This window comes from Mustela nigripes, chromosome 2, assembly GCF_022355385.1.
Source record: "Mustela nigripes isolate SB6536 chromosome 2, MUSNIG.SB6536, whole genome shotgun sequence".
NCBI classification, from domain to species: Eukaryota; Metazoa; Chordata; class Mammalia; order Carnivora; family Mustelidae; genus Mustela; species Mustela nigripes.
The window spans coordinates 162,350,013-162,372,902 of NC_081558.1; positions in this window are offsets into that span (position 1 = coordinate 162,350,013).

Sequence of the window (22,890 nt, forward strand, 5' to 3'; positions counted from 1 at the left end):
TGTGTGTGTGTGTGTGTGTGTGTGTGTGTGTGTGTGTGTGTGTGTGTGTATGCATGGATAAAAAAGAAAAAGAAAATCAAAAAGTCTGAATATTTACTACACATATAGGTATGTACTATATATATAGTACATACATATGCATGTATGTATATACATACATACAAAATATATATATACAAAAAATGTATATACAAAGCATAACATTTTATCTTTCAGCAAAAAAATATTCAAAATAATTTACTGAAGTTAAGTAAGAAAAAGAGCTATTTAATACATTCAAGGATAGAACTATTTCCCACTTTACATAGGTTATCCACTCAGTAATAGCACTTATTATATGTAGTTGTCATATTTCAGGATATGACTTGATTTGTACAACAGACATTCTCTGCAAAATTCCACAAAATATATAATTACTCTAATACTACTCTCTTTGCTAAAATAAAAGCTGAAATACAGGACAATACTTGTTGGTTCAAGCATGAACTCCCTTTCATTCCACGGTAATGATTTTTAAAAGGTACTAGAACGTGGCATTATTCAAAAAGCAGAATACAGGAAACCCATATAGAATGAATTTAATTCAATTAATCAACAAGTATTTATTAGATTCTCATCTTGTTCTCAGTACAGGATTTTAAGCTTTTCCTTATTGTACCCACTAAACTATCTTAGCTGCACGAACAGATTTGATGAAGATAAGCTCCTTATATCAGCAGGCTTTTTATGATTAATCTTTAATTATTATGACTGTGCATGACTAGCTAGAACTATTGTTCTACATGTCATAAGCAAAGTGTTTTTTTAAATATACAACAGTTTTGCATATTCCTTTTTATTAATACAAAGTCTATTATTGAGAAGTTGTCTGTTTATTGTCAGCTTTAAAAACAGCAGTTGTGGGGGCGCCTGGGTGGCTCAGTGGGTTAAAGCCTCTGCCTTTGGCTCAGATCATGATCCCGTTGTTCTGGGATCGAGCCCCGAATCGGGCTCTCTGCTCGGCAGGGAGCCTGCTTCCTCCTCTCTCTCTGCCTGCCTCTCTGCCTACTTTGATCTCTGTCTATCAAATAAATAAATAAAATCTTTAAAAAAAAAAAAAAAAACAGCAGTTGTCAACCATGGGTACAGATGAGAATTCTCTGTGGAGCACAAAAGCAACAGTAAAACTCATGACATCTTCCAGACGTACTGAATCAGAATCTTCAGGTTAGAGGATGGATTTTTTAAATTCCCAGTTTATTCTGCAATACACCCAAGTTAAGAAACACTATCACAGAACTTAATATGATTTTTTATTTACCTCATATTTCCAAATGATTTGAACACAACTTGTTGTAATTAGAAAGATCTTTATTCACTTAACAAGCATTAATAAGTGTTCCATTGTAAATATGAAGAGACATATAAAATATATAAAAGACTGCCCTTTAGGACCGTAAAGTGTATATAGATTGTTATTTAAAGATTAACTGTTATAGAAATTCAGAGAAGAAAGTAATTAATATGAAGCTGAAGACAAAATATGAATTGGGAAGTTGGGTCTTGAAGGGTAATTAGGGCTAGAATGTATAAAGGTTTCTTATCAACCAGTGCATAGATGAGTTTCAGGGGACATAGCTTTAGCAAAATCTTAAGGTCTAAGATGAAGAAAGACTGAGGAATAACTGGAATAGGTGGAAAAGACAGGAAAACTATTTCAACTGGGAATTTGAGGAGTGATAAGCAAAGGCTTCATGAACATGTCTATGTTCAATGACCCATGTGGCGAAACAGAGGGTGCACATCATGGGACTAATTGGGTAGGTATAGTAAGACTTGATATTGACATTCAATGATTGAAGAATGTGCATTTTATCCAGAATAAGAAAGAGGGGAATGGGATATGGTATAGGTTGGGGTGGGGAAAAAATAGAAACTTTCTAGAAGTCATATGTTTTGAATTTGGGAAATGTTAATCTGATATAAAACACTGCAGGGGGCACCTGGGTGGCTCAGTGGGTTGAGCCTCTGCCTCTGCTCGGCAGGGAGCCTGCTTCCTCCTCTCTCTGCCTATGTCTCTGCCTACTTGTGATCTCTGTCAAATAAATAAAATCTAAAAAAAAAAAAAAGGAAAAGAAAAACACTGTGCAGGAGGGATTATAGGGTAAGGCTTCAGGGCAGAGAACTAAACTAGGAGCTCTTAGAATAATCCATATGTATTATGCTATGTTATTCTCTTTCCAGTGTACTGAGGAATAACATTAGGATAAACCCATTTAGATAAAAATCTCTGTAAAGGAAACTTTAATCTACGGGATTCTCCTGCTGTCAAGTGGGAACTTTTATTTCTCTTGTCAGCTCAGGTACCAAAATGCTTTGCATCATTAGATTGTGGTTTCTACAAATCTCTTTAACATCCAGTTTACACAATGTCTGGTACATGGTAGGTGCTCAATATAACTTCTTTTATTACTACGTCAAGTAGTTTGACTTACCAAATGGTAGTAAAGTTAAGATTATTTGGATGTCAGTATATGAAGTCATAGAATACGTGTATATCATGTGTTTATATACTAGAGCTTTTGAAAAACTTACCTCAAAAGACATTAAGGTTCAAGTAAAATAATATATTGAAATTGCTTTGTGAATGATTTTAAGTATTTTCCAGCTGTGAGGTGCTACTAGAAGTTCTAATAGTACTTACATTATGCATTATTTTTCCATATTTAAGGGCAACAGAACTAAGTTATTGAAATTGGTACACCATAATTATCTAATTAATAGTATACAACTGTCTGATTTTTTATCAAATTAGAACTGTAGGTAATGTAGAAAACTAAGACATGTTTACTAATACCAAATGCAGTTAAAATCTAATTGAGGTGCTAAAACAAACACCCAGTATTGAGCAGATACAAATTAAAAAAAGAGAGGATACTATTAGGCATGCATATACATACAAAGTCATACCAAAAAATCAAAGCTTTTGTGGTAATGTTATAGTCACTTCATGGGGTTCCTCTTTTAACAAATACATATTAATTATTATATAAGAAACCAGAAGCTCAAGATGGTCTTTTTTTGTCATTAGCTGACTCTTTTTTTGTGTGTGTGCATATAGTCAAAATTCTAATTAGCTCATTGGCAGTAACTGGAGATATACAGTGACTCCTAAAAGTGGCATTAAGATCCTAACAATTGCAATAAGGTAAGAAAAGGAGGAAAAAGAATAAAAATTTACAAAAATAATATTGTCATTATTCACAAACTGATAACTGAAAATCCAAAAGAATCAACAGCCCAACTATTACAATATATAAATATAATTAGGTCAATGGATTCAAAGTGAATATATTATGTCTAATAATATAAAATTGATACTTTCATACATCAAAAATAATTAATACTGAGTATTTTATAGGATTCAATTTAATGTATTAATTTATTTCTAATGTCAATGCATAGAGAATATAATTTATGAAAATATTTATGATTGCATCAGAAACATCAAATGCCTAGAAATAAATCTAATAAATAGTATGTAATACATCTGGCAAGTTTATTACACTAAATACAGTAAATAAACCTAATTAAAAGCAAAAAAACTTCTAAAGAAACATGTACATATAAGGTGCCTGTGCAGCTCAGTTGGTTGTGTCCAACTCTTGATTTTGGTGCAGGTCATGATCTCAGGATCCTGAGATCTAACCCCATACTGGGCTCCATATTCCGTGGGGAGTCTGCTTGTCACTCCCCCTTTGGTCCTCCCCTGTTCATGCATTTTTTTTCCTCTCTCTCTCTCTCTAATAAAATCTCTAAAAAAAAAAAAAAAAAATTTAACACACATACACATAAATATATTCTATATTTATATGTTTATATAATAAAATATAGCTTTATTTTATTTAATTATAATTATATGTAGAACTTACATACATGAGTATGTGTGTGAAAACAGGTAAGTTAATTTCAGATGAAAAAGCAAAGCTCTGAGGCACCTGGGTGGCTCAGTGGGTTAAGCCTCTGCCCTCAGCTCAGTTCATAATCTCAGGGTCCTCAGATTGATTCCCGCATTGGGCTCTCTGCTCAGCAAGGAGTCTGCTTCCCCCCTCCTCTCTCTGCCTGCCTCTCTGCCTACTTGTGACCTTGCTCTCTCTGTCAAATAAATAAATGATATCTTTTAAAAAAAGAAAGAAAAAGCAAAGCTCTAAGGGGGCAAGGCAATTTTAAGGATACACGATGCTAGAGAACTTAAACTATCAAATATCAGTACCATCCTACCTTAATTAGAATAAAGCCATATTACTTATTGTGCTATGGAACTGGGGTAACTGTAGACAAATCGCTGGCACTGATGCAGGTTCATATCAGTACTATTGTGGGAAAATGATCATTTTTTTTTGAAAAAAAGATGCTGGGTTGATTCTGATATCCCTAAGAGAAAAGAATGAATCTCGACATCTAAACCCAATACAAAAATCAACTCCAGATTGATTTTAGACATAAACATATAATTTAAATTACAAAGATTTTAGAAGAAAAATGTAGAAAAACATCTTCATCTCATAGGTAAAGGCAAAGATTTCTTACGAGGACATAAAAAATCATCAACAATAATATAAGTGTATGTGTGTGTGTACATCTGTATTAAGATTTAAAACTTCAGACTGGGGAGTCAAGATGGCAGAGAAGTAGCAGGCTGAGATGGTATCAGTTAGCAGGAGATCAGCTAGATAGTTTATCAAACCATTTTGAACACCTATAATTCCAATAGGAGATCAAAGAGAAGAAGAGCAGCAATTCTAGAAACAGAAAATCAACCACTTTCTGAAAGGTAGGACCTGCATAGAAGTGATTCCAAAGCACTGGGAAGCTAGACTGCGGGGGGAGGGGCAAGCTCCTGACAAGAGTCAGAGAAATGGAACACAAAATCAGAACTTTGAAAAGTCTTCTCCACTGAGGGATATCGCTCCAGAGGCTAAGCCAAGGTGAAGCCCATGTGCAGACAGCATGGTCTCAGTTCCTGCAGGGTCCCAGAATGATTGAGGGTGTCTGAGTCTCACAGAGCTCGCAGGTACTGGAGCTGGGAAGCTGGGTACAGAGACGGAACTGAGGACTGAGCTCTCAACTCGGGGTTACCTTAAATTGTGATCCATGGCACAGTCAGGACACTGCTCTGTGAGCAGAAACCCCACAAGATCTGGGGAGATCCCCTGGAAGAACCAGAGATCTGCTGGGTTAGGAGACTCCAGGCAGGGCTGTGTCCCAGAGACAGAGATGCTTGGTCACAGGCTGGGTGAGCTCAGAGCACAGCTGAAGGTCAGGGAGATGGGAGTGATTGAGCGCTTTTATCCAAGGGTGCACAGAGGAGTGGGGCCGTAAGCTCTCAGCTCCTCCTGGCTGGAGATTGGGAGGCTACCATTTTCATTCCCATCTTCCAGAACTCTACAGAAAGTGTTCAGGGAACAAAACCTCCTGAAAGTGAACCCGAGTGGAATACTTAGCCCAGCCCCTGGTAAGGGTGGTGCAATTTCACCTCAGGCAAAGACACTTGAGAATCACTACAACAGGCCCCTCCCCCAGAAGATCAGCAAGACCATGTTCAGTTACAAGAAGAACAGCAGAATTCCAGAGGAGGAGATAGCAAAGCATGGAATTCATGGCTTTCTCCCATGATTTTTTGTCTTGCAAAGTTAATTTATTTTATTTTTTCTTATGCTAATTTTTTAAACTTTTGCTCGTTCCTCTTTCATGCTTTTTTAACTGTTTATCTTAACAATACCTTTCTAAAAAAATTTTTTTTGAACCTTCACTATTATAGTCATATTTTATCCATCATTGTATCTAACTTTATTTTTTGTATACACATACAGTTTTTCTTCTAAAAAAAATTGGGTGTGTCTGGGTGGTTCAGTGGGTTAAGCCGCTGCCTTTGGCTCAGGTCATGATCTCAGGGTCCTGGGATCGAGTTCTGCATCGGGCTCTCTGCTCAGCGGGGAGCCTGCTTCCTCCTCTCTCTCTCTGCCTGCCTCTCTGCCTACTTGTAATCTCTCTCTGTCAAATAAATAAATAAAATCTTTAAAAAAAAATTGGGATAAAACTTCTTCTAATAGATCAAAATATACTCTAAATCTAGCACAGAGCTTTGTTTTATTCTCCAGCCTGAGCAAATTCCCTCTACTATCTTTTTCTTTATTCTCCCAACCAACTTATCTTATGAACTCCTTTTTTAGAATTTTTTAAAAATTTTCTTCCTTATAGTCATATTCCATCCATTCACCATGTTTACCCTTATTTTGTGTGTATATATATATATATTTTTTCTCATTCTTTAAAATTTTGGGAGGTAGTTTCCTTTAAGAGACCCCAAAAGTAGGTGGGTGACCCTGTTTTATTCACCAGTCTAATACATATTTTTATCTTTTTTTATATTTTTTCTTTATATTTTCTTTTTTTAATTTTTTTGTTCTGAACTTCTTTTTACTCCCTTTCTTCCCCCACCACAATTTTGGATCTCTTCTGATTTGGTTAAAGCACATTTTCCTGGGGTCTTTGCAACCCTTTTAGTATTTTATTTGCTCCTTATAATCAAATTTTATTTGCTTATCTGGATAAAATGACAAGGTGAAAAAACTCGCCACCAAAAAAAAAAAAAAAAAAAAGAAGAAGAGCAAGAACTGAAGGCTAGTGAAGGCTAGGAACCTAACCAATATGGACATCAGTAATATGTCATATCTAGAGTTCAGAATGATGATTCTAGCTGGGCTAGAGTCTAGCAGGTGTTAGCTGGGCTCGAAAAAGGCATGGAAGATATTAGAGAAACCCTGTCTGGAGAAATAAAAGCCCTTTCCGGAGAAATAAAGAAGTAAAATCTAACCAAGCTGAAATCAAAAAAGTTATTAATTAGGTGCAATAAAAAATGGAGGCTCTTACTGCTAGGATAAATGAGGCAGAAGAGAGAACTAGTGATATAGAAGATTCAATGACAGTTGTTTGAAGAAAGACAAACAACTATGGACCACAAGGGAAGAAGTTGAAAATAAGTGATATCACAAGACAAAGAAACATTAGAATAATTGAGATTCCAGAAGAAGAAGAAAGAAAGAGGGGAGCAGAAGGTATATTGGAGAGAATTATTGTAGATAATTTCCCCAATTTGACAAAGGGAACAAGTATAAAAATCCTGGAGGTGTAGAGAATCTTCCTCAAAATCAATAAGAATAGGTCTACACCCCATTATCTAATAGTAAACTTTACAAGTCTTATTGACAAAGAGAAAATCCTGAAAGCAGCCCAGGACAAGAAGTCTGTAACAATAATGGTACAGATATTAGATTGGCACCAGACTTATCCACAGAGACATAGCAGGCCAGAAAGAACTGACATGATATATTCAGAGCAATAAACGAGAAAACCATGCAGCCAAGAATACTAGAGTCCAGCTAGGTTATCATTAAAAATAGGAGAGATAAAAAGTTTCCAGGACAAACAAAACCTAAAAGAGTTTATAAACACCAAAACAGCTATACAGAAAATATTGAAAGGGGTCCTCTAAGCAAAGAGAGAGCCTAAAAGTAGTAGACCAGAAAGGACCAGAGACAATTTACAGTAATAGTCACCTTACAGGTAATACAATGGCACTAAATTCATATCTCCCAATAGTTACCCTGAATGTAAATGGGCTAAATGCCTCAATCAAAATACATAGGGTATCAGAATGGATAAAAAAAAAAAAAACCTATCAATATGCTGTCTACAAGAAATTCATTTTAGACCCAAAAGACACCTCCAGATTTAAGTGAGGTGGTGGAAAACAATTTGCCATGCTAATGGACATTAAAAGAAAGCTGGGGGGGGGGGGATACTTATAAGAGATCAATTAGATTTTAAGCCAAAGACTATAATAAAAGATGAGAAAGGACACTATATCATACTCAAAGGGTCTGTCCAAAAAGAAGATCTAACAATTTTAAACATGGGAGCAACCAACTAGATAAACCAATTAATAACAAAATCAAAGAAACACATCGACAATAATACAATAATAGTAAGGGACTTTGACACTCCCCTCACTGAAATGGACAAATCATCCAAGAAAAAGATCAAGAAGGAATTAAAGGCCTTAAATGACATACTGGACCAGATGGACATCACAGTTATATTCAGAACATTCCATCCCAAAGCAACAGAATACACATTCTTCTCTAGTGCACATGGAACACTCTCCAGAATAGATCACATCCTGGGTCATAAATCAGGTCTCAAATGGTACCAAAAGATTGGGATCATTCCCTGCATATTTTCAGACCACAATTCTCTGAAGCTAGAACTCAATCACAAGAGGAAATTTGGAAAGAACCCAAATACATGGAGACTAAAGAGCATCCTTCTAAAGAAAGAATGGGTCAACCAGGAAATTAAAGAAGAATTGAAAAAATTCATGGAAACAAATGATAATGAAAACACAACAGTTCAAAATCTGTGGGACACAGCAAAGGCAGTCATGTGAGGAAAATATATAGTGGTACAAGCCTTTCTCAAGAAACAAGAAAGGTCTCAAATACACAATCTAACCCTACACCTACAGGAGCTGGAGAAAGAACAAAGAAAGCCTAAACCCAGCAGGAAAAGAGAAATAATAAATATCAGAGCAGAAATCAATGAAATAGAAACAAACAAACAAAAACAATAGAACAAATCAATGAAACTAGGAGCTGTTTCTTTGAAAGAATTAATAAGATTGATAAACTCCTGGCCAGACTTACCAAAAAGAAAAGAGAAAGGACCCAAATAAATAAAATCATGAATCAAAGAGGAACGATCACAACCAACACCAAAGAAATACAAACAATTATAAGAACATATTATGAGCAACTATACTCCAGGAAATTTGACAATCTAGATGAAATGGATGCATTCCTAGAGAAATATAAACTACCACAACTGAACCAGGAAGAAATAGAAAACATGAACAGACCCATAACCAGTAAGGAGATTGAAGCAGTCATCAAAAATCTCCCAATAAACAAGAGCCCAGGGCCAGACGGCTTCCCAGGGGAATTCTACCAAACATTTAAAGAAGAATTGATTCCTATTCTCCTGAAACTGTCCCAAAAAATAGAAATGGAAGGAAAACTTCAAAACTCATTTTATGAGGCCAGCATCACCTTGATCCCAAAACCAGACAAGGTTCCCATCAAAAAAGAGAATTACAGACCAATATCCTGGATGAACACAGATGCAAAAATTCTCATCAAAATACTAGCCAATAGGATCCAACAGTACATTAAAAAGGATTATTCACAACAATCCAGTGGGACTTATCCCAGCGCCTCAAGGTTGGTTCAACATCCACAAATCAATCAATGTGATACAATACATTAATAAAAGAAAGAACAAGAACCATATGATACTCTCAAAAAGCATTTGACAAAGTACAGCATTCTTTTCTGATCAAAACTCTTCAAAGTGTAGGGATAGAGGGTACATACCTTAATATTATCAAAGCCATCTATGAAAAACCCACCGCAAATATCATTCTCAATGGAGAAAAACTGAGAGCTTTTCCGCTAAGGTCAGGAACACTGCAGGAATGTCCACTATCACCACTGCTATTCAACATAGTTCTAGAAGTCCTAGCTTCAGCAATCAGACAACAAAAAGAAATTAAAGGCATCCAAATCAGCAAAAAAGAAGTCAAACTATCACTCTTTGCAGACGATATGATACTTTATGTGAAAAACCCAAAAGACTCCACTCCAAATCTGCTAGAACTTGTACAGGAATGCAGTAAAGTGTCAGGATATAAAATCAAGGATATAAAATCAATGCACAGAAATCAGTTGCATTTCTTTACACCAACAACAAGAAAGAAGAAATGGAAATTAAGGAGTCAATCCCATTTGCAATTGCACCCAAAACCATAAGATACCTAGAAATAAACCTAATCAAAGAAGCAAAGAATCTATACTCAGAAAACTATAAAGTACACATGAAAGAAATTGGGGAAGACACAAGGAAATGGAAAAATGTTCCATGCCCATGAATTGGAAGAACAAATATTGTGAAAATGTCTATATTACCTAAAGCAATATATACATTTAATGCAATTCCTATCAAAATCCTATCTTTTTTTTTTTCAAAGAAATGGAACAAATAATCCTAAAATTTATATGGAACCAGAAAAGACCTCGAATAGCCAGAGGAATATTGAAAAAGAAAGCCAAGTTGGTGGCGTCACAATTCCAGACTTCAAGCTCTATTACAAAGCTGTCATCATCAAGACAGTATGGTACTGGTACAAAAACAGACACATAGATCAATAGAACAGAATAGAGAGCCCAGAAATAGACCCTCAACTATAGTCAACTAATCTTCGACAAAGCAGGAAAGAATGTCCAATGGAAAAAAGACAGTCTCTTCAACAAATGGTGTAGGGAAAATTGGACAGCCACATGCAGAAAAATGAAATTAGACCATTTCCTTACACCACACATGAAAATAGACTCAAATGGATGAAAGACCTTAACGTGAGAAAGGAATCAATCAAAATCCTTGAGGAGAACACAAGCAGCAACCTCTTTGACCTCAGCCACGGCAACTTCTTCCTAGAAACATCACCAAAGGCAAGGGAAGCATGGGCAAAAATGAATTATTGGGACTTTAACAAGATCAAAAGCTTTTGCACAGCAAAGAGAACAGTTAACAAAACCAAAAGACAACTGGCAGAATGGGAGAAGATATTTCAAATGACATATCAGATAAAAGGCTAGTATCCAAAATTTTTAAAGAGCTTATCAAACTCCACACCCAAAGAACAAATAATCCAATCAAGAAATGAGCAGAGGACATGAACAGACATTTCTGCAAAGAAGATATCCAGATGGCCAGCAGTCTCATGAAAAAGTGCTCTGCTTGGCATCAGGGAAATACAAATCAAAACCACAATGAGATACCACCTCACACCAGTCAGAATGGCTAAAATTAACAAGTCAGGAAACAACAGATGCTGGCAAGGATGTGGAGAAAACGGGAACCCTCCTACACTGTTGGTGGGAAGGCAAGCTGGTGTAGCCACTCTGGAAAACAGCACAGAGGTTCCTCAGAAAGTTGAAAATAGAGCTACCCTATGACCGAGCAATTGCACTACTGGGTATTTACCCTAACAATACAAATGTAGTGATCTAAAGGGGCACGTACATCCAAATGTTTATAACAGCAATGTCCACAATAGGCAAACTGTGGAAAGAACCTAGATGTCCATCAACAGATGAATGGATAAAGAAGAGGTGAGATATATATATATATATATATATATATATATATATATATATATATATAATGGAATACTATGGAGCCATTAAAAGAAATGAAATCTTGCCATTTGTGACAACGTGGATGGAACTAGAGGGTGTTATGCTTAGTGAAATAAGTCAATAGGAGAAAGGCAACTATCATATTATCTCCCTGATATGAGGAAGTGGTGATGCAATGTGGGGGGCTTCGGGGGTAAAAAAGAATAAATGAAACAGGATGGGATTGGGAGGGAGACACACCATAAGAGATTCTCAATCTCACAAAACAAACTAAGAGTTGCCAGGGAGAGGTGGGGTAGGGAGAGTGGTGGGGTTATGGACATTGGGGAAGGTATGTGCTATGAAGTGTGTAATTCATCAAAAGGCGATTCATACACCTGTACCACTGGGGCTAATAATTCATTATATGTTAATTTAATTTTTTAAAAAAATTATTTAAAAAAAAATACTTAAAACTTCCCTTTATTAAAAGTCACCATTAAAACTGTACCTGGAACTTACATATTAGAGAAAGACATTTGCAATAAATATAATGAAAAAAAGTCTTTCATCCAACATATATAAAGAACTCATATAAATCAGTAAGAAAAAGGTAACTTTTAAGAAAATTGAGCAAAAGACATAAACAGATTTTTCACAAAAGGTATCAGTGTCCAACACATTAATTAAGAAATATCATTCAATTATACTATTTAATGAAGAAATACAGATAAAGACCATAATATAACCCTATATATGAATAAGAATGGCATGGCAAAATTTAAAAAGACAAAAAAAAAAAAAAAATGCGGGAATGTGGAGAAGCCAGAAATCACTCTCATACACTGCTGATGGTAGTGTAAATTGGTTTACTCATTTTGGAAAACTGTTTGACAATATCTTTTAAAGGTTAACACAGGTTTATTCTATGATTCAACCATTCAGTCCTTTATAAACATGCAACAGAAATATATACATTTGCTATATACATTTACTCATCACCAGAAGATACATACAAGAATTCTCATAGCAGCACTATTCATAACCCATAATCTCTTAATAGTGAAACCTACCCAAATATCCAATAATAGAGTAAATTAACTGTAGTATATTCCTAAACAGAATACAGTGCAGCAGTTATAATGAAGGAATTACAAATGCACACAAAAATGATCGACCCTCATGAGTATAATATTGAGTAAAAGATGTCAGGCATAAGAAAGTTATATCATAGGGGCGCCTGGGTGACTCAGTGGCTTAAAGCTTCTGCCTTCGGCTCAGGTCATGATGTCAGGGTCCTGGGATGGAGCCCTGCATCAGACTCTCTACTTACAGGAGCCTACTTCCCTTTCTCTCTGCCTGCCTCTCTGACTATTTGTGATCTTTCTCTGTCAAATAAATACAATCTTTTTAAAAAATGTTATATCATACATATATATAGTGATTTAATTTATATGAAGTAAAAAAAGAACAAAATAATAATCTATGGTAATACAAATCAGATTAATGTTTACTTTTGAAAGTAGTTATTGGAGAGGAATATTGGGAGCACCTGTGGTGCAGATAATACAGTATTTTTTTTTTTTTATAGATTTTATTTATTTATTTGACAGACAGAGATCACAAGTAGAGAGGCAGGCAGAGAGAGAGGAGGAAGCAGGCTCCCCACAGAGCAGAGAGCCCCATGCGGGGCTCGATCCCAGGACCCTGGGACCATGACCTGAGCTGAAGGCAGAAGTTTTAACCCACTGAGCCACCCAAGCACCCTAATACAGTATTTCTTGATCTGCCTTCTGGTAACATGAGTATATTCACTTTGTAAAAACTTAATAAGTTGTATACATATGATAAGAGTTTTTCTATATATGTATTTTAGTAAAAATTTTAAAATGTTGCCTTCAATGTTATTATTTTAATGGCATGGGCACCATACACAAATAAAAACAGTAGATTTCTTGTTTGTTTTAAAACAAAACAAAACTTAGGCAAAAGAAGAATGGATTCAGAAGTGAGAGTTCTAATTTTGACATTTCAGTAACTTGCATCTTGCCATCATTTAGTCTCTTATTATTCAAATGTATGGAAATAATTTATCTTCAAATGTTACTAAGTAAACCTAAAGACTTGCCTCTATACAAGCTTATAAATCTTAAGATACATACATCTTCATTTATCATTCCTATTCCTCCCTGTGAGATTCATGCTGTGTGCTTTTCATTCTGTAAAGGTCATGATAGCTCATAAATCCTCTCACTGATGAGAAACTAATTTCATTTTCTAAAAACAAGGAACTGTCACATAGTTCAAAAAATATTGGCAGTATAAAAAAATCACTGTTTATGAACATTTATAAGCATTGAATAATTTCTATAGATACTTTGCTCTGAAGGAAGTAGAACATAACTCTCTACCTGCCCACCCATTAAGCATGGGCTGTGCACATCAATATTGATATCCATCCATGTTACATTCAGTTTTCATGTCTGTTTCAACTCCTCTTGGCTGTGACAGTTTCCCAGACTCTGTTTCTAATGACCTTGACAATTTTGAGGAATATTCATCAGATATTGGAAGGCTGTTCCTCTATTGGGAAAAGCAGGAAAAGGAACAACTTCACAATGGAGAAACCTGAAGAACACTACTTCAATCACGTGATCAAGGTCAACATCAACAAATCATGTCAATAGTATATAGCCACAATATGATGTGATGTAATGTGATGAAAATGACACTCTAACTCTGTAATCTTTCTCCCCAAAAGCTATAACTTCAGTCTAATCATAATAAAAATATCAAACAAATCCCAACAGGGGTACATCCTACAAACACTTGAGCAATACTCCTCAAAACTGTGAAGACCTTTAAAAACAAGTAGAGGAAGTGGAGATGCAACATGGGGGGTTAAAGGGGTAGGAGAAGAATAAATGAAACAAGATGAGATTGGGAGGGAGACAAACGATAAGTGACTTTTAATCTCAGAAAACAAACTGAGGGTTCCTGGGGGGAGGGGCGGTCTAGAGAAGGAGGGTGGGGTTATGGACATTGGAGAGGGTATGTGCTATGGTGAGTGCTGTGAAGTGTGTAAACCTGGAGATTCACAGACCTGTACCCCTGGGGATAAAAATATATGTTTATAAAAAATAAAAAATAAAAAAATTTCAAAAACAAAACAAAACAAACAAACAAACAAACAAAAAAAAACAAGTAGAGTTTGAGACACTGTCACAGCTAAGAGGAGCTGAAGCAGACAGGACAACTAAATATTTCATGGTATCCAAAATGAGATCGTGAAATGAAAAAAAAGAATATTTGGTAAAACAAGGAAATCCAAGTAAAGTATGGACTATAATAATGTACTCATAGTGGTTCATTAATTGGAACAAAAGACCTATACTAATAAAAGATATTGATAATAGGGAAAACTGATGCAGGGTATGTAGAAATTCTCTGTACTATCTTTGTAAATTTCTATAAATTTAGAACTATGCTTTAAAAAAATAAAGCTTATATTGAAAAAGAAAAAAAACTGGAGTCCTTCATGTGTGTGTGTATATTCTGATATGTGTGTGGTACAAAACATGGAAAATTACTTGATACGAATGAAGAGGAGAAGAGATAACTTTTCACGACCACATGGTTGGTTGGTTATTTTTTTACCTTTGTTTTATGGATAGCATCAGTGGAATAAAGTAATGTAATAAATGAAATAAAGTAATGAAATAATGAAAAGGAATAAATTATATTTTCCTTTTTTGTTCTTTTACAATATAACTTTTATACAGAAACAGCACAGTGACTAACACTAGGCTCTAAAATTAAGCCATCTGGCATCAAATGGCAGTTTTTCCACTTTCTAGATGTGCTTCCTTGAACATCTACTCAAACTCCTAGTACTTCAGTTTCTCCCACTGGTTTAGGACTGGGCAACACAAGGAAAGTGCTTAGAAGCTGAAAGATGACAATGCACAATACAAAGTGGCAAAACATTTGGTAAAGTGGTGCCAACAACAATTTGGAAGATAGATCACATAGCTAACAAACTTGTAACCCTAAGGAAAAGGCTTGTAAAATAGACAATAGAAAGTGTTGGGATATTGTTGGCAGCATACGGCAGTAGTTATAGAAAAGAGTTAAACTCAGAAAAAAAATATTAGATTTGCAAGCAGAAATGAAAGAAGAGTCAGGTTTGGGAGAAGCAACTACTTCTCAATCCCATTGTTAAAAATTGAGATGAACATCCCATGACAAAAGTCAATGAAAAATATTTGACCCTTGAGCAAAAGTCAAATCAAGGGCACTGTTGTCACATTCATTATCAAAAGTTCTGGTTTTAAAAAAGTTCTGGTTTTAAGAGATCACAGAAGCTTCAACTGTGAATGGGTTTTGCAGAAAAAAATTTTCATTGCACATATCCCCTCAGAAAAGGAAACTAATTGCATGATTCTTCCCTGAAACCTGATAGGCCCAGATCTATTTAATCAAAAGTTGAGGGAGAGACAGAGACAGAGAGGGAGAAAGAGAGAGAGGAAGGCAGCAGCTTGGCAGATAAAAATCAATTCAATCTAACAACTGTGGATGTGGCTTCTGACACATGAAGCTAACTGCAATCAAATAGATAAAAAGCTAAATACTTAAAATTTTGTACTGCCAGAATCCCATCAGCCTAGACTAAAAGAGACCCTATTCAATTTAAAACTTTAAATAACCCTTGGTACTCTACCATCTGTGAGACATATTTTCTTATGCCTACTTCAGATGTGATGCAGGGAGGAAAATCAATGACCACTGAGAAAACGATAGACAGTCCTCCCAAAAGTGCAGCTTAACCAAAGAACATGGCATATTGGAAATAAATACAATGAAAGTAGCTGTGAAAGATATAAATAATTATGTGGAATATATAAGAAATTTCAAAATTTTAATTAAACATACAGAAGCAATAAATTTGAAAGTATACAAATGAAAATGCAAATAGGAACTTTTTTTGGGGGGGTTGCTAAAATGCTTCTACACTCTTTCTGGAAGAATAAAGATCTATAAAACCAAGAAAATGTAGTATAAAACCTTGATTATTAAAATAACATATAAGAATAGAGGGACAAAAAAATTATTCAGATGAAAATTTGCAGAATTTTAACTATTAAATATACCTACCATATAAAAATGTTGCATTATAAATCAGTAATAAATGTAATAATTAATAAATGATACTGGATCAACTGGTTAATGATTCTTAAAAAATCAACTTAAACCTTAATATTGTACATTCTATTCAAGATAGCTTATATCAAAATTAATTCCTAGAGAAAGAATGTTCAATGGAAAAAAGATGGTCTCTTCAACAAATGGTGTAGGGAAAATTGGACAGCCACATGCAGAAAAATGAAACTGGACCATTTTCTTACACCACACATGAAAATAGACTCAAATGGATGAAAGAACTCAATATGAGAAAGGAATCCATCAAAATCCTTGAGGAGAACACAGGCAGCAATCTCTTCAACCTCAGCCGCAGCAACTTCTTCCTAGAAACATCACCAAAGGCAAGGGAAGCAAAGACAAAAATGAGCTATTGGGACTTCATCAAGATCAAAAGCCTTTGCACAGCAAAAGAAACAGTCAACAAAACCAAAAGACAACTGACAGAATGGGAGAAGATATTTGTAAATGACATATCAGATAAAGGGCTAGTATCCAAAGTCTATAAAGAACATATCAAACTCAACACCCAAAGAACAAATTATCCAATCAAGAAATGGGCAGGGGACATGAATGGACATTTTTGCAAAGAAGACATCCAGATGGCCAACAGACACATGAAAAAGTGTTCCACATCACTCGGCATCAGGGAAATACAAATCAAAATCACAATGAGATAGCACCTCACACCAGTCAGAATAACTAAAATTAACAAGTCAGGAAACAACAGATGCTGGCAAGAATGCAGAGAAAGAGGAACCCTCCTACACTATTGGGTTTGGGGAGTAGGGAAGGGAAAAATGAAACAAGATGGGATCAGGAGAAGAACAAACCATAAGGGACTCTTAATCTCACAAAACAAACTGAGGGTTGCTGGGGGGAGGGGGGCTGGGGGAAAGGAGGTGGGGTTATGGACATTGGGGAGGGTATGTGGCTATGGTGAGTGCTGTGAAGTGTGCAAACCTGGCAATTCACAGACCTGTACCCTGGGGCTAATAATACATTATATGTTAATTAAAAATTTAAAAAAATTTTTAAAATTAACTCCTAGAAGATTAAAGAGTTATCTAGAAAAAGAGAAAAGTTTATAAGTATAAAATATATGAGAATATGTATTTTGGAATGTTGGAAGACTTCCTAAGCCTAAAGAAAAATAAGAATTCACAATAAAAAATTTGTTTCTTATTTTCTGATTTGGATATCTTTTATTTCTTTTTCTTGGCTAATTGCTCTGGCTAGGACTATGTTGAATAGAAATGTCAAGAGTGGGTATCCTCGCCTTGTTACAGATCTTACAGGAAAGGCTTATGTTTTTGTACCATTGAAAAAACTGTGGGTTTTCATATATAGCCATTATTGTATTTAGGTAGGTTTCTTCTAAATGTAATTTGTGAAGAATTTTTATCATAAAAAGGGTGTGGGATTTTGTCAAATGCTTTTTCTGTATCTACTGAGATGATCATGTGGTTTTTAATCCTTCATTTGTCTAACGTGCTAGATCACATTCATAGATTTGCTTATGTTGAACCATCCTTCTTTCCCAAGAATGAATCCCACCTGGTCATGGTATATGATGAATCTGGAGGATATTATGTTAACTGAATAAGCCAGACATAGAAAATAAAGTATTACATGAAACCACTTATATGCAGAATCTAAAAGAGTAGTCAAACTCATACAAGTAGAGTAATAGCATGGTGATTGTCAGGTCCTAGGGGAAGCGGGAAATAAGTAGGTGTTAGTCAAAAGGTACAAAATTTCACTTATGTAAGAGGAATAAGTCCTAGAGATCTTCTGTATAGCATAGAGTCTACGGTTAGCAATACTCTATTATATATTTAAAAATTTATTTGCCAAAAGTATAAGTTTTATAGTAAACATTCTTATCACAGGAAGAGAGAGAGAGAGAAATAGAGAGAGAGGAAGAAAGAAAGATGAAAGAGAGAGGGAGGGAGAGAGGAGGGAGGAATATAGGAGGAAACTTGGAGGTGGTATGTATGGCATAGATTATGGTAATGGTTTCACAGATGTATATTTATCTCCAAACTTACCTACTTGTATACATTAAATATGTACAGCTTTTTGAATATTAATAATACCTCAGTAAAGTGTTTAGAAATGGAATTTCTGAGTAAAATATTGATAAACTTCATGAAATATTGTCAGAACATAAAAATTTTTAAAAGACAAATGATAAACATTTTCAGAAATATAAAGGGCAATAAATATCTATAATATTTGGTATAAAAATACCAATTAATACTGTAACAGAAAATAATAATTATAAAATAACAATAATTTCCATTAAAAAATAAAATATATTGCTAATTAAGGGAAATGATCTCTATCATTTGTAGTAAAAATATACAAAATAGAATACAACAAAATAACATCTTTCATTTATATTTTCAAATGACATTTCATGCTGAAAAAAATTGCATTATTATTGAAACTCTAAGTCAGGAGACACCAATTTAGTAATGTGTACCAGAAGATAAACATATTCATAGGCTTTCAATCAGCACTATAACTATTAGGAATCAAGCTTATGGAAATAATCACAAGGAATTAGAATGTTTATGGTACTACACAGGGATGGAAACTTAAAAGCAAAGTAAATGTTTAATAAGCAAGGAGGAGGGGCATCTGGGTGGCTCAGTGGGTTAAAGTCTCTGCCTTTATTTAGCTCAGGTCATGATCCCAGGGACCTGGGATCTAGTCCCACATGGGGCTCCCTGCTCACAGGGAGCCTGCTTCCCTGTCTCTCTCTCTCTCTCTCTCTCTCTCTCTCTGCCTACCTCTCTGCCTACTTGTGATCTCTGTCTGTCAAATAAATAAAATGAAATCTTAAAAAAAAAAAAGGCAAGGAAGAAACCTAAAGGTCATTATTAAATAATGTTAAAGAAATATTAAAAGTCATTCCCAAATTATTAAATGACATGAAATAATAAGTGAAAAAAGTAAAATATAATGTTTAAACAGGATTCAAAAATGTGTTTTCATACATGAAAATGTTAAAAGATAAAGGTTGGAAAAGAAAAAAATATGCCATCGACTATTTTCAGTGTTTGACTACCTGCTATTTTCATTGAATTTTTATACCTTTATGTTTCTAATATGCTATGGCACACATGTATCACATTTATAACCATAAAAAGGTAATCAAATTATTTTAAAGCCTTTATTAAAGGTATAGTCTGAAGTTAATACCTAGTTATGAACTTTGGAAAAACTAATAAAGTGCCACATTTTTCAGAAAGAAAAGTCCTAAAGAAATAGAAATACAAAGTTTAGACATTCTCTATATGAACAATGCTTTTTTAAAAATTTTTAAATTACAATTTCTGTTACCTGCATGTCTAGGAGTAATGCAGTGCATACTCAAAAGATGGTTGAATGTTGCTCAGTTATTTTACAAAGACTACATTTCTAATTTTTTTAAAAATCCAATTTTATGGAAAAAAAAAGGTATTGTTAAGCAGACAAAAACAAGCCCATGAAAAAATGTATAGAGTATAAAATATTTTAAATGCTATATAATAATTTTAAGTAATCATATATATGTAATTACCATATAATTGCATTTAAAAGATGTGGAAAATGCACAACAAATTACTAACAGGGTTCATCCCTGTAGAAGGAAGTGAGTGACTAGGTCTGAGGTCAGTGATGAAGAGGTGGCAGTTACTAAGTTTTAAGAAGTGTATGTACCCACTAAGTACTACCAATACACACTAAACTTTGAAAGCCACCATTATAATGAATTAATATCGGATATTTTAAATTTTTTTTTTTTGAGGGGTACCTAGCTGGCTCAGTTGGGTAAAGTCCAACTCTTGAGTTCAGCTCAGGTCATGATCTCAGAGTTATAAGATTGAGCACCACATCGGACTCCACATTGGGCATGGAGCCCTCTTAAGAGTCTTTCTCTGCTCCCCCCCTTAAAAAAATTATAAATTAAAGAAAATACTTTTTGAAAAAGGAGCTACATAATCAATCAACAGATTTAATTAAAGAGATTATAGTCTAACTGAACAAATAGAGTTAAAACAGGAGGTAGGAAAGAGTATTAACTCAGGAAGGACACTGTAGTACATAGTATTTGTCTACTACAGTCATTCATCTTTGCTAAGGAGAATCCCACGTTTCTCTGAGTCCTTTCCTATAGGGGGGCCATGTCAACCTGTTCTGGCCAAATTTTTGAAAGTAGAAGATTCAGCTGTCATGTTCCTTTGGACTGTTTTCTAACTCCCTTGCCTCATTTTTTCCCTGAAAGGTGAACAGGTTGCCTATAAGTACAGCAGTATTTTGGAACCAGGAGAATAAAATCTATCTGCTAAGGATATTTTGGAAGGAAAATTGCAGCTGGCTGGGACATCTTTGATGTCATGGGCACAGCATTATTCACAGACCCACCATAGCTTATCTTCCGACTTCAAAAGTAAACTCATTTGGTAAAGCCACTATCATTTTATGCAATTCAATGCAATCCTAACCAATACAACAAAAACACAGAGGTCCAATTTGGGTCAGATAAAAGGAGTAAAATAAAATGAGATGCGGAAAAATAGAAGAAATGAGAGAAATAAAATGTATGTGGAGCAAACGAGTGACATTCCATTTAGTCTATGCTTCAGATGCCCTAAATTTAGATCTGAATTTTACTTATTACTCTGTTATAAATGGGCCTGCCAGTGTTAGGCTCACCCTTGTTCAAGGAACAGCTTTTGTATTTCTATTATCCAGGGAGCCAACAGACAATCTTTCATATAATCAGGCAAAGGCCCTAAATAGTTGTGTTTCTTGTATGTAACACAGCCATACTATACACACAGGGGAAAAAGGTTTTAGAAAGAGAAGTCACAGGACTTCATCCTATTTATTGCTAGCTCTTTGAGATCTGAAGTTTCTGGCAGGCCTTTGCCATAATCACTGACCTCTTTTCATGCTCGCTTAAAAAAATCTGAAAGAGGATGGCAAATCCTATATATATATATAGTCCTTAATAACAGGACTAAATATATAGTCTAGTCCTGTTATTATGCCAGCTCTTTTGCTGGGAAGACGACTCACCCTACCACAACTCAGCTCTGCTCCCCAGGAACCAACAGGAACTTTCCCCCAGATAGATAGAGATCATTCTCTCACACTTTGAGTTCTAGATTTCAGATACAGCTGTATTCCAGTGCTGACAAGCCTTTTCCCACATGGCTGCTTACTTCCTATTACAAAGGTGGGCTCACTCAATATGCTTTCTGTGTGTAACACTGTCCATTGATGGCAGTGATTTCACATCGACCCTGGGGCCAGCAGTGTATTCATTTCCGAAGAAAGCCCTGGCACTTGTTTTTCCTTTTCTTTAGAACAGCAGCAACAATTCCAGCTTTTGGCATGCAACACAAAACAACACTACAAACTGTTAGATCTCTGCCAACTTTCTACAGCCTTGTCTGTTTCCTGCTTCTACCTCTGAGACAGTGGATTAAAGAAATAACTTTCAGTAACATTTATTTCCACAGTCGGAGCATCAGGAATCCCGACTAAGTGTGTGGTGGGAATTTGTTGTCGTTCAACAGGATTTAAAAGTATAAATAAAAATAGCCCACCAAAGTAATATCTATTCACTTCATTTCCTGACCTCTCCAGTACTATAGTATTAAATTTTATCCCTTCCAATGTCTCGGGGCATAGCCCTTTTTCTAAGCCCCAGTACATCTCTTCTGTAGCTTCTGTGATAACTTCCCCAGAGCACTTTAGGTAATTCTAGCTAGTGAGGTTGAATATGCTCTGGATTTGCTGCATAAATGGCTAATTTGTCCCCCTTTCATTTATACAATAATGTGCATATTTTTCTTCCTTAAGGGTCAAAGGATTTTACACTTTCCTAATAAAACCCTAGAAGATAACCATTCTCTAAGTTGTTTCTATTTTCTTGATGGGAAAGCAGAGGCATGAAAGGCTTTGATTTCTGTACCTAAGTGGAATGCTCCAACTAAGCACATTTCCCCTCACAGACAGTGAATGGTCCTTTTGATATTTACAAGAGGTTTATAATTCTAACAGAATTAAGTTGAAAGGGGGAACGGAAATATGGCGCCTTGAATGTAGGGCACTGGTTCTTAAGTGTCCTTTGCTTTCCTTCTGTTATTAACTGTGTATGCTTTGCTCTCCAATTTCAAGAGAAAATGTGCCAGTTCACAGAAGGCTGAAAATGTCTTAGAAAATTTCAATGAGTACTTATAAAATTAAGATGTTTCCATCCACAAGTATTTCTGTCCTCTGATGACTCATGATCGGTGCAGGTGACCACTTGATTAACAATAGACTTCACTTAAGTATGACCTGTAGCAGTCAGGAGCAGCCTTCCTCCACTGGCATAAATCAGCAAGATTTCCTCTCTGTCCATTTCTCTTACTCC